The sequence below is a fragment of the Octopus sinensis genome, linkage group LG3 (assembly GCF_006345805.1).
Source record: "Octopus sinensis linkage group LG3, ASM634580v1, whole genome shotgun sequence".
NCBI lineage: Eukaryota > Metazoa > Mollusca > Cephalopoda > Octopoda > Octopodidae > Octopus > Octopus sinensis.
In genome coordinates this window covers 125,684,611-125,698,966 of record NC_042999.1, presented here as the reverse complement: position 1 = coordinate 125,698,966, position 14,356 = coordinate 125,684,611, and the positions used below count along the sequence as shown (strand labels likewise).

Here is a 14,356-nt window from a genome sequence, read left to right as displayed (position 1 = left end):
TAATCTTCCCCCTCCTTTCAAAAGAAACATATTTCCCTGACCACTCCTTCATATAATAGATACTCTGACATTTTTTTTTGTTTTGTAAGTTTCATTTGTTCCTTCATAACTAGCCCAAAAATTTTATTTCATATCACTAACCACTAGGATTGTACTTTCACTAACCTCATAATATTGTACAGAAGTGAGACTGGTTTTTAAGGTTAGTAGTCATATCAAACTGACAAATACCAGCCACAACCCCCACTCAAATACTAGGAATATTTTTGCCCCTCTTCCCATCTCTTTATTAAGAGGACAAAATAGAATTTGCATCTATGTGATTAGAATGTTGCAGGAAAGAACCACATGATGAATTCTTCAATCTGAGCCAACCAGCAGGAGACCTAATGGTAGACCAATAATGAGATGGTTGGATAATATCCATGGCCTCTGTTGGTAACACTTGGGGATCCAGCCAGAAAGTATAACAGTTGATTCTGATAGTGTCTATGGAAGCAGTGTCTCAGGACTCTACTCACACAACCCCAGCCCCACCAAAAAATAGTGAACAGAGAAGATGGATGGAGAACTCTTTCTTCACTATGGTGCTGGAGACGTTAAGCAATTTAAAAGCACATTGATTTTATTAAGGTGGTTTTAATTTGCCAACCCACTTTTCAATCTTCTCAGACCCCTACCTCCTACTTCATGAGAAACACTGGTTTTGTGATCCCTTACACAGTAACCTTCATGAGGTTTGGAATAAAACCCAATTTCAATTCACCAACCCATTTCTTTGATCATCTGTGTGTGGAGTTTTCTTACGTTATGCTTCTACTTCATCTGCAAACACTGAAAAAAAAAACCTAATATTCACTCAAGGCTCTTCCTTACCCACAGGTATTAACGAGTATCTTACATCTTCCTAGTCCTTGCCTTTACTTCATTTCTCCATCTCCACCAATATAATTGATTCCATATCACTAACCATTTCGATTGTTTCTCCTCCAACCTCATATGTTGTTACTACTGACCTGCTTATCATCACTAATTACATGTATGCGCTTGTTTCTCTTGTTGTTTAGTTCTAGATTAGTCCTTACTGAACAGACTCGTAATCAAGGACAATCTTGTAGATTAAGAACATTGTCTTACGTGTGACCTTTTGTTCATAAAAAGTCGGGGTGTGACTTCAGCATTTGACTGCTGCTTCTGGTGTACCGAGTGGCCTTACGCAGCCGCACTCGTTTGTAGGTATGAATGTGTGTGTCTGTAATAAGCTTGAATATTAGTTTAGTTGTACATGTGGCTGTGTACATGATAAAATAGGATCTCTATCAATTTTGTCAATGGGCTTTCATTGTTTGACCAACCGAACTACTTTCCCATTCGAATTAGTTTGCGAGGTGGCTGAATATTTTACAGGTACTATAATTCTCAAGCAGAATCAGCGGGAAATAATGTGCAACAGGGTTGGGCCTTTTAATTACAGGTACAGTTCACTTGAAAGGCTTCAATATAGTTTGAACGTAGCAAATTTCCCTCAAGGTTTGGATCGGCACATTATTATAAATAACAAATATTTGCCTAAGATGCTCCAAAGTGGAATCGAACCAGAAATTTCGTGATTGCAAAGCGAACTTATGAACCATAAGGCAGTGTACGTGTGCTTATCAAGTGCACATATGACAAAGACCAGAGAAATAAATATGTGTGTGGCGTTGCATAATTTTGTTTGCATAGCTTTATATATATATACGCATGTATGTTCGCTTGTGTTTACATACAAGTCTGTATATGTACATAGCTGAGTGTAGAGGTGTATGCGCAGGCGCGTGTATATGTATGTGAGTGTTATCAATTTTTCAGTTCTTTTCAATTTTATTGTTGTCTCTTCCGGTTTTTCACTTTCGGATTCCAAGTCGTACATTGTTAATCTCCTCAAAAACACGACAGCAATACTTAAAATTTTTTGAAATAAATTTCATTCATTGTAAAATATAATAGAGAAGATAAGAAGATTATACTTGCTCGGCCCACACAAGTTGCTTTTAGAAGAATGTTGTATAAATTGGTGGCGATCACTTGGAAAGCCAGTTATTCCCCCTTGGTTCTCTTTGTTTATTAGATGTCACTACTGTCAATGACATCACGATTATTTGCCACGGGTCGACCGAACCAATTTTGACACTGATTATTATTAACACACGCACGCACACATATATAACTATATATATACCTAGCCACACACTCAGACAACGTTTGTTTTTTTTACATGTTGGCGAGATACTTCATTATTTTGGAACTGGACTAAAGCTCTTGCGCATCCATCTAGGATACAGAAGACAAACGACATAGAGAGTATACAAGCCTGGATTTCCCGTAGTTTACTCTTTCGGAAGCGAGAGTAAGTAACTATTCGATCTTTAGGTAGCCATATTGGATGAGTTGTAGTATAGGAGATTGGAGCATTCCTCGCTGAGCGACGATAACGCTTAGTGGAGCAGAAATAAACTGTCAGGGACGTTGCTTACGACTAGACTATTGCTGTGTACTTTATTAGATTACATCAACTCAAAAGGTTGGTGCCACCTTTCAGAATTATTACTGTATATGGTTGATTTCTTAATCTGACACCTGTCGGTTTGCGTCTTACCGTCCCATTCAGTGTAGAATTATTCTGTGCATGTATTTCTACGTATGTTTTGTGTATTCACCGATGTATATTTTTCATTGAAATAGACAATCATTCTAGTGTTATGACGAAATATAACAAAAAATGTGTTGAAACTAGGTTTTTCCTAAATACCTTCAATTAATTTAGTGTAGATGCTTTATTTTTTTGTCACAATTTTTGTTATCGCCCCTCTCTTGTGTATATCTTCTAAATCATCGATATCAGACTTAATATTATGTTTCATGACCTCCCCTCATTTGTTCATATATATACATATATAAATGTGTGTGTGTTTTTCATGTCACTATAGCAGTCGGTGCTTCCAGTTCCCACATATTGCATTTAATTAGTTTTTTGTGGGGGCTTCGTCACGAATACTGGTCATATTTAGCAACATATTTGACTTTATTTCTTATTAAGCCGTACAGATTAATCTGAAAAGCGATTCGGATACACACACATGCGTGTATATAACTATGCCTCTATCTTAATAGATTACATTTCGTCGCTGTTTTTAACATTGAGACATTGCAATCTTCCATATAGACACGCCCATTATATCCCTCGAATTCAGTAAACCTTTTCCTGTTTAAAGTTTTGATTACTACGCACGTCAAGGTCATCTTTAATTTTCACTAAACGCTTATCTTAATCCTAACATCGATCGTCTTTCTGTTGAGATAGAATTGTGTCGACCAAGAGAAATAACAGCCCTACCATTTACATCTCTTGATGTGCCAGTGTCTAGTTTTATGTTCATGCCATCCACAATTGCTCTCTAAATATGTTAACAACAACATAATCGGTCTTCGATGTTTAATATTTTTTATCTTTGGTGTTTAGAAAATATTTCAGAGATAACTTTACTCTTCAGAGCAAAAGAAAAAAGAAAATGATAATAATTAATAAATGTAACCCATGGGTCATGTAACAGTTCAGTGTTATATCTTAATAATAATCGGTTTTTGTTGTTGTTTTATTAATTTGATTTATGGTGGAATCGTAATTTCTTTGTCTACAAGAGATCCACATACTTTCTCCCACCCGGAAAAGAACGATAATTATATGTAGTATAAAATTCTAATTTGGCTGTAGTAACCATTGCTTTAACTATTTGGTGAGCTTTTACGAGATGTTGAAGAAAAAAAAACCTGTTCCTTCCTCAACCTTGTAAAGCAATTTTCTTTTCTTTATCTTTTGTTAGTGAAACCCGCTTTCTACACGTCAGCTTACTACAGTAGACACATCTTCAACCTCATCTTATATGTTAAGATATTTTTATGACTGATCAGCTGAAGAAAGCTGCTAATAATTTAACTTTAGACTAAATTGATAAAGGTAGGCCTGTAATCACCATCATCATTATCTGCGCTATATAGTATATTCTAGCTCAGAATTTACAATTCTTTCTCTCTTTGGTCTATTTAAGCTTACGTTCGAATTAGGAAGGGTCGCTTTACGCAATAATTCTACAAGTCTTGTTCTTGCAGCTTTCCAGCAAACCGTATTTAGTCGAGGATTACAACAAAACATTTTTAATCTTGCTACACCTAATATTCTACTACCTTTTAATCTGAATTATTATCTCCTCTCGTTTATCAGGCCAACATTTGCGAAAACCTTCATTGAAAGAGCTTGGTAATAATTTAATTTGTCAATTCGATTGAATTTGTGCTGTTTTTGTTTTACACTAATGTTCTTTGTATTTACTATACGTTATCTGTTGCTGTGTATAGGTGTACACCGACATTCAAGTGTTTTTACTGGTTATTTTCTTGTTAAATACAATCTATTTATTGTATTTCTAATTGGCGTTTTGTCTTTAATGCAGTATAACAAGGGTCTTGAAGAAACTCGTGATTTGTTTTTCAATTTTAATTGAAAGTTGAAGAAATATTTTTCAGCTTCGAATATATTTCCATACATTACAACGGAATTACCATTTTTTCTTATATCGTATTTATATTTGAAAATCATGTTGACTGAAATCTTTTATGATTATACGATTTTAACCTTAGTCGCTGATTATATAAAATTACTAAGTGTGCAGACGTAGAGGATATCAATAGAATTAATGAAGCTTGTGTGTATGGACAAGGAGTGGTTGAAAATTGTTGGAGTTAGAATGAATAGAATCTTTATTGTATAAAGATTGTGTATATTTATGTAAGCTCTTTGAACTGGAAAACAATAAGGTGAAAATAAATGTTAAGAGATTGTCTCTTATTAGGTGTTGTGGAAGGTAACATTTGTGGGTAAAAAGCAAATAGAAAATATTTTCATAATCCAATGTGTCGCAGAGTCGGACAGAAGCACTAATACACCCCCTTTCTATCGCACACACATACAAGGGTGGACTGTCAAGTATCGTGATTTCAGGTAAAATTGATTATATTTTCTATAACGGAATTAAATTACATTACAGAAATGTAACTAAAGTCGTGTATGACAAAGATATTGAAATTTGATATATTTTTTTAATCTAGATAACACTGTCCTGATTCGAATTTTAATTAAAATATGGATCATAATGTAATATGGCAAGTGAATTGTTTTTGAATTTGTCAGACTACATGATTCTTGAATTATTTAGATCTCATTTGAATATGGAAACTACATCCTTCAGTTAAATAAAACAGATAAAAACGTAAATTTACCTATCCTTAAAGACTGTTTTCTACTTGTAGATTCTACTGGTTTGAGACAGTAGAAGTCTAAGGAAATATTAACTATGAAGTTATCTTCCAAAAAGGTTAAAATTTATAGAATACTCTGTTCCAGGAAAGAATGAAACCTAATATATGGTTCCCGTTTTTGTCTGTGACGTTTTTAGAAATGATCCAATATGTTAAAACTTCAACACAATCCATCTGAAAGGGTGTTTATAAATATAACTTGCTGTGTGTGAATGGTGGCTGCATGGTGAAAGAACTACGTCTTCAGATATAGAACGTCTGGCATATCAATAAATATGATTAACTATAAAACATGCTTCCCTCTCATTTGGTTGAAAAATTTCAAGCTTTCTGAGATGACTTAACTGTAGATAGGTAATTTCACCTACAACATCCTCTTCGCACAGTATTTCTCATTTGTTCATTTCTAATTCAAGTATGAAATTTTTGGATTTTTAAAAAATTTAGGTAAGTACATCCATATGAAAAACTTTGAAATGAAAATGTATTGAACAATATACCAAGGCTAAAGTAATAATAATTATATATATATTATGATTAATGTTCATCGTATGGTCTATTATAACAAATAGTTGTTGTCATAAGGTATTTGGCACTTTCAAAGCATATGGTATGGTTTTTATATACTAATGTCAAAGCTGACACAAATAATATCAAAGCTGTGACATTAATATTTTCTAGCATTCTAATTATCCATCAGTATTTTCAGAATATTTAATTAGATAATCATTTGAACCCTAACAAATCCAGGCTAATGCTACCCATACATTGATAGAGATGCATTGCAATTTTACATACCATTTGAAAGAACGCAAAAATCCAAGCTGGAAACTTATTTTCTACATTTAGTTGGTCTATTCTAGGTAGTCGCTGAAATTCCCTTCAAAGCCAATTCCAGACATACTTAGCACTAAAACTCTCATTTATATAAAGGTCTATTCCAGTTTGCAATTTGTCTGATAGTGGTGGTGGCGGGGTCTACCACACCCCATGCTGTCTCCATAAAATTGCAAATTGTTTTTCCTAATTATTATTTTGAACAATATTACTGCTAGCTGTAGTAATTTCAGCTTTGTATTTTTATACCATTCACCTCCTGCTTTGCTTATCTCTCTTAGCAAACAAGTTTTCAATTCACTGATAATTAAAAACACAAATTATTAACTTTCTTGTAGAGTACGAGTCCAGACTAGCACATTCAGTCAATGATTCAATAGAGTCTATTGAGTTGGCTTTCCAAATTTAAGATCTTTGAAAATATACTTCCCAAACTATCTTGAAAAAGGGTTAGCTTGGTGTTCAAACAATTGTTGAGTTTCCTAATACTAATAATGTTGATGGTGATAGTTTCAAAATTCCATGTTGATACTGATGATTTTGTTGAAGTTGGTATTGACATTTTTTTCCTTTGTGCACATAGTTTGCTTTAAAAACAATCCTCAGACAGTGTTAAATATAATAAAAGATGGAATTTAAAAAAAGCAGTACCTATGGTTTTGTTGACTTGAGTACATAAGTTAGGATTGTGATAAGGTAACCTGAAGAATGATAATTGTTTCTAAGTATATCATTTTATAGAAAATGGTAAATAGATTGTAATGATTTGTTCATATGGTTATATTCACAGTTACAGCTAAGTAAACTACAACAGAATAACAATGTCAGTATTGTCTAATGCTGCAACACTTGACTAGGGTTGAGGTTTAGGATTCTAAAGAGAAATTTTTGCATTCCAATGAGGAACTTGTTTTTGGTTTGAAAAATTCATAAATTTTTGCTAGATGTATGTTCCTTAATGCTGATTTTAAGAGTGCTAAGCTATTAATATTAAATGTTATATGATAAATTGCATTTGTATATGAGATTACTTGTCATATGTGGGGTGGGGGTGAAAATCTGGATGGTGAATTAGTAAGAGTGGGGGAAGTTCAGAAAAAAAAGGTGACAACTGATATAATTACATCAAAACAGATCCTTGCTTGTTGATATTTGAAAGCAATTGTTCCTTTATATCTTATAACAATTTTAAGGAGTTGGCTTAACTCAGATCTTTAGTTGTTCATTCTAGTATTAAGAAGGACAATCTATAGTATTTTATAATACCCCAACTAAAGTAATACTTTGAATTGTATGCGTTTTAGTCATTTCTGTAAATTATTTGCTAAGGGTTCAAAATAGAAGCAAAAGTTTGAGTTTCAAATATCAATTACTGCAAATGATTATTTTTTATTTTTACTTGTTTCAGCTCAAGAGCTGAGGCCATGCTGGGGCACCACCATTAGAATATTTATAAAAAACATATTTTTGTACATAATAGAATAAATCTAAACAGGCAAGCAACTGGTATCAGGTCAGATTATGACATATATCTAAACATGTTGCAGTATGAGGGCGGAATTGTTACAGGTGTATAGATCACAAGGTACAGGTGTGGCTGTATGGTAAGAAGCTTGTTTTCCCAACCACATGGTTCTGGGTTCAATCCCACTGCGTGGCACCTTGGGCAAGTGTCTTTCATCATAGCCTCAGGCTAACCAAAGCCTCGTGAATGGATTTGGTAGATAGAAACTGAAAGAAGCCCATCGTTTATATATGTATATATCTATATGTGTATCTTTGTATCTGTTTGTACCCCCATCACTTGGTGTGTTTACGTTCCTGTAACTTAGCAGTTCAGCAAAAGAGATGGTGAGAATAAGTACTAGACTTAAAAAATAAGTCCTGGGGTCGATTTGTTCAACTAAAACTCCACATGATAGTGCTCCAGCATATGGCCGCAGTCAAATGACAAACGAATAAAAGATCACTTAGGGAATATTCATAATAGTTATGGTATATGCTAGTATTCTCCCTGAACATTTATATATGGCAAGTCTAAAGCTGGTCATTGTAGGTAGAATGTAACTACACTTTAAACATAAAAAAAAAAGATGGTGTATCTGTTAAAACATATATAGAATTAATTGAATAACTTGTTTTTCATGGACAATTTGTTGAACACAGTGTTTTCATCTTTCTCCTAGTTGTTGTAGAAAGAAGGAATAAAGGAATAACATAATTCCATGTTATCTTTCATGCATTATTTTACACAGTTGACATGAGGCTCCTTACATATTTCCAGACATGTTTTGAAATCAAAGAACAAATATGACTTCATAAGTTTGTAATCTTATATTAATTACCTATTTATACAGAGAGTTTATGGTTTGATCATCATCATCGTTTAATGTCCGTTCTCCATGCTAGCATGGGTTGGACGGTTCAACCAGGGATCTGGGAAGCCAGAAGGCTGCACCAGGCTCCAGTCTGATCTGGCAGTGTTTCTACAGCTTGATGCCCTTCCTAACGCCAACCACTCTGTGAGTGTATTGGATGTTTTTTACGTGCCACCTGCACAGGTGCCAGGCGAGGCTGGCATCGGCCACAATTCGGATGGTGCTTTTTACGTGCCACCGGCACGGAAGCCAGTCAAGGCGGCACTGGCATTGGCCACGATTCGGATAGTGCTTTTTACATGCCACCGGCACAGAAACCAGTCTAGGCGGCGCTGGCATCGGCCAAATTAATATTTTTTTTTGTATTCTCTTAGTTTGTTTAAACATTAATGCTTAATATCCCAATTGTTTAGTAATGATTTATTTATATATATATATAATATATATATATATACTTATTTATATTTTGTTAGAAGGTAATATTGAAGTTTGTCATTCTTTCTACAATGTTTTAGTTGTTCCATTCACACCTAATAAATAACATTGAAATCTATTTTGTTAAGTATATACATTTACTAATTTTAGCATGAATTATTCCTTTTCAGTAATAGAGCTTTTTTCTTTTTTTTTTTAATGATATACTCCCTTCATCTTGAAATAACTCAAGTCTGCTTAATGTCCATTTTGTTTTATATTCAGCAAGAAAATCATTGCTGTTGAGGGCAGTGATATTGCAAAAGTTAACATGTTTAACTAACAACATAAAGAAAACAATTGAGAATTTGTCACCATGATGATAAATTTAATTATTTATGGTTTGGCAAAGTTCATTAACTCCTAGTTTGTTTAGCTGTTAAAAAATTGTTCCAATGCTTTTACTTTATTGAGATCAGTTTATATGTGGATAGGTATGAGGAAATTATGTAATTCAATTAGTTCTTAACCTTATCCTACTTGTTCTCTCTTGCCTAACTGGAAAAAAGGTGGCATAAAAGGTTTTGTGATTAACAATACTAAGGGCATTTGATTGTAATATACACTTCCTCCAGAATCTGTAAATATCCATATTTACAAAATTATCCCATCATGGAAAAATAAAAGTAGTATGACTTTAAAAATATAACTTTTCTGGGGTTTTTTTTCTACAGAACATGGCATGTTTTATTTTATTGTGCAGTATTAACTCTACATGGTGATGAATAGACTCTGAAAATATTTCAAGTGAAAATGAAGCAGAGGTGAAACTAGGGTCTGGTTCATTGAGAAGTTATTCCACCAATGCTTTTAAAATATTGAATGACTGAGCACGATTCTCAATTCTCATTGAGAGTAAATTAAAAAGCAGTAAAGAAGTCTGAAATGTGGAAAAATAAGCAGTTTAGTAGCAAGAACATCTAGAACCCATAATAGTGGTATAAATAGTGGCATTGGCATCCATAAACTTAGAATCATAGACTACTCGCCAGGTTTGCAGGAAGTAGTTCATACATTTTGTTACTTAGTGACAATTTTCAATGTAGGAACTTGTTACAGAAGAATGACAGCATGGAAAGATGTAACTATAAAAGACAAACAATATGAGATGCATGTAAGCAGTGCTATGTTTATATATGTTTCATACTGTTTAGCATTTTCACTTAGAAGATAAATGTGGATATGATGTTGGATGGATAACATAAATTTAAGCGAAAATTTGAATGCAAATGAGTCATGAAAGCAGTTTAGTCATAAGTGATGACCATACTGATCAATGGTTTGCATGAAGCATGCAAGTTGAAAAAAAACCGAGTTAATGAAAGAAGCTATATGCTATAGTGTTTAATCTGGAAAAACAATTAGATGAAGTAGTTAAGCTTTTATTCAATTGTCACCTGATTTTCAAATGTCATCAGTTGCACCTTTAAAATAATTTGATGTGGTTTCACACCAAAATAATCTATGACAACCATTGTGTCATTTTCTCTTTACCCATTCACATAAATTATTTGGTTGTACTTCTGCCAATTGTATGCCAGATAATACTATATACTGACACTACACAGGCTTCTGCACAGTATATAGTTGCCATTGCTGACACTAATAATTACCTGACAGAACTGTGATAAAATGGTTAACTGAGTACTTGAAGATGATAGGATAATGGTCTAGCTGGAATAGTAGATCATAAGCACATGAAACACAAGTTTGTTTATAAAACATTCTGACAAAGTTGTCTGCCCAAGGGGCCCACTCACTCCTAATAGCTTGAATCTTCTTATCACCACCCTTCTTTGCATCATGTGTTAATCATGCTGTCCACAATTTTCCTCTATCAACTTGGGATACCTCGGGGCTCAGTTACCTCTCTTGTTATCTTTCTTCTATACATTTATGACCTGTCATTTGTGACATCTAATCACAGATAGTTGTTAGCATATTACTTTTTTCTCCTCCTGCAATCAGGACATCACTTTAGAGATCTACATATTTTATCAATAAAAGGCAGGTAGATTGGTGGCAAAGTGATGGGCAAGTTCAGAAAAGTAGAGTTGGTTGTAGTAATGATAGAAGAATGGGAACATAGTATATTTGTGTCTTAGTGCTTGTAGATTATTGAAGAACAATTCCCACTTTCATATAATTCAAGTGATAGTCATTTCATTTTATTTCAGTGCCTTCTGTTTCTAAAGAAACTTAGTGTTTTACCCAAGTGATAATTAACAACAAATTAACCATATCTTCATTTTGCTTTCTTTTATTTTTTATTATTTATGTTTTAATTAATGGCACCCTTCTATGTACTTCTTCAATTCACATTTCTCTGAATCAATCCTTTGCAGATAGTTATGTTGATGCTAATGAAATATTTGAGACAAACTGTTTTTGCATTTGGTTCTATTGAAAAATATACAAATTATTATTACCTTAGTTGTCTAAGAACTGGGTATATTATAGTATTTAGTTTGTACCTTGTTAAACTTAGTTTATGTCTTCAGAGTCCATTTGACCTTCACACCAGGGCAGATAAAATATTAGTATATTAAGAGTAGATTCACCTAACACATGATAGAAATTAAGCTTGTGTTCTCTTAAAAAAAGTCTTTATATGTGGATATCAAATATTGGAATAAAGTTATTGGATTTTATTAGATCAAATAATCGAGTAAATTTACAATTATTAATTCGAAAAGAAAGGTATTTAACAAAGTTGTATGCTTTGCACAAGCCTAACCATTTTAGTATGTTTTTATTTTATCAGGTTGTCTAAGAAATGAGAAGAATTATTCTTAGCCTTCAAAGGCTCTTTTATTATAATAGACATTAGCCTGATTAATGTAACACTTAAGTATCACAAGAACCCATGAACAACATTAGCATTCCACAGTGAAGTAATTCTTGAGAAGGAAAAACAGCATTACTTAAAATGTTTGCTTGGGGAAAGAAAAACAAGGAAGTTAAAAAGAAAGTTAAGTGCAGCAGGTAATTTTCAGCAAGAATGGTTTGTAGTTGCTGAGTTGGGAATAGTAGTTCCTTGTAGTCATGGTAACAGTGAAAAAGTAGCATTTTATGATTGTCCAAAAAACCTTTCTTCCAGATGGCATATTTATAATTTGAAATGTGCTATCTTATAAATAAAGAAGTTTTAAGTTTTGATATTCTTTCCTGTTTATGACTCCAAGAGACAAAGATATGTTGAACAATTTTTGAGCACTTATTAATTTAGATATTAAGATTATGATTTAAGAGCTCTAGATTATTACTTCAAAATAATTCTCAATGAAACAAAAATTAAGAATTCATTATAAAAAATTCAATGAACAAATAGTTGATTTCAAGTAGTAACTGCTGCAGGGAAAAAGGCAATTTTCTTGTTGCCTGAGTCTATGAACTAGTTTTAGTTCCTCCTTGAAAACTACTAATTTCATTTACCCTACAAATGTTTTTGAGAAAGTTTTATGTATCACAACTTCTTACCGCCTTTTCTATATATAGTGCCACAGGTTTAATTAAAAGAAATTAATGATCTTATTTAAAAGATTGTGTTTGCTACCACTTCAAGCAGGTTGCCGGCTTACATGTTGTGTGTATTGAATGTATTTGTGTGTTTACATGCGTGTGTGTGTGTTGTCTTATGATGCATTAAAAGGATGTTCTCTCGATCCTTCAGAATGCAACGAAAATGATTGGTGGTATTGTGTTTACTTAGTTGTTCTCAGTTTGTAAGCTTGTAATTAGTTATTAGTTGATCTGATAGGTTTGAAATTTAGAGCATTATTTATTTATTGGAAGAATGGTAAATTGTTTGTTACTGTAAAGAATTTTGATTTTGGCCTCAGGGAGGAACGTATTGTGATTAGATTGTTTTAGAAATTGATGGTTTTTATTTGTTTGTGATTAGAGGTGTTTGGATGCAGAGAGGAAGATGGTATTGTAATTGTTTCATATTTAATTATGGTTGTGTTAACAGTGTTTTGTATCATTGCTGTAATGTACTATAGTGCATATTTATAAATTTATTAGCCAATACTATTTGTTACAATGAATGTAAATAATGCTTTGATATATTTGTGTGCAGAAAAAGAGGGAGCAGTTCTACATGAACATTTTGATTCTTGTTGGAAATTACATCAGTAACAGTGTACTCTCTTTATGCATAAAGTAGTGAGGGCTGATCTCAAGATGTTGAGTCTCATGTCGGAAGTGACAATAGACTGAGATGTCTGGCAATATAAGGTTCTTGAGAAAACTTGTTCACCTGATCAAAACTGAGTGCTAGAAGCAGTGTGCATTACATGCTCTCCACCCATTCATTATGTTGATTCAAACGCCTCCCTCAATGCGCCAAACTATACATCATGAACTATACTTATCTCTCTCCCCTTGCTCCTGTTGCCTAATTTCATCTTCTCATCTCTCTCTTCTTCTCTCTGTCAACTGTATTATTACTTATTAACCTACTCTTTCCTGCATCCTTCTATCCTCCCAATTTGTGACTCATCAGTCATTACCTTTCTACTCTACCCAACTTCTTTTACAGCTGCAGACTGCCTTTCCCCTCCCCTCATCTTCTGCTCTCTTTATCATCTTACATTAGCACCACCCACCCACCCACTTAAATCTTGTGGGTCACTGGACACCTCATCTATCAGTCTCTTTGCAGCTCCTACAAACCTTTATCTCTCCCCCCACCTACTAAATGTGAATAACCATGCAGCTCTTCTATAAGAACCTGCTTTGTACATGCCCCATTCTCTCATGCTTTCACCCCTCATCTCACAGCATAAAACTGACCCACCCAACTATTGTCTCTCTAGGTTTGTAGTCTTGAAAGCTGCATGGCGGCCTCTACAGTGCAGGTAGCTTGTAAAAAGCACACTGTAATGTGGTTGGCATTAGGAAGGGCATCCGGCTTTAGAAATCATGCCAAAGCAGACATTGGAGCATGATGTAGTCCTTAGACTTGTCAGGTCCTATCAAACCATTCAACCCATGATAGCATTGAACATAGATGTTAAATGTTGATGATGAACATATTGTTTATAAACTCACTAATATTAGGGGTTAAAACAAACTGGAAAGACCAATTTTTGTATGTACCATATTTTTGGCAGTTAGTTTGGACATGAAATTACCAGTGTGTCAACATTATTCCATTCTGTTATAATATACTATTAACACATGTATCTACAAGTCAACACTATATTACAAAAAATGTAAATATAATGTTTGTACAATGTGTTCATGGATAGATAGTAGATGTATGAAGAGGCCAATATTTTAACAGTAGACATGCAGCATAGTAAATG

At 33.6% G+C, this 14,356-nt stretch overlaps 1 protein-coding gene across 16 annotated transcripts in view; it reads left to right on the top strand.

Annotated features, from left to right (window-relative positions):
* The first annotated feature begins 2,139 nt into the window (after positions 1-2,139).
* Positions 2,140-14,356, top strand: part of LOC115209788 (AP-1 complex subunit gamma-1) — a 126,970-nt gene continuing 114,753 nt past the window's right edge. For 5 of the 16 annotated variants that reach the window (XM_036501268.1, XM_036501278.1, XM_036501271.1 and 2 more), the window contains exon 1: positions 2,140-2,389. The gene's annotated coding sequence lies outside the window, so the exon portion shown is untranslated. Of the gene's footprint in view, positions 2,564-14,356 lie in introns of all 16 variants that reach the window. The other 11 variants (XM_036501272.1, XM_036501269.1, XM_036501276.1 and 8 more) reach the window with 5 other exon arrangements.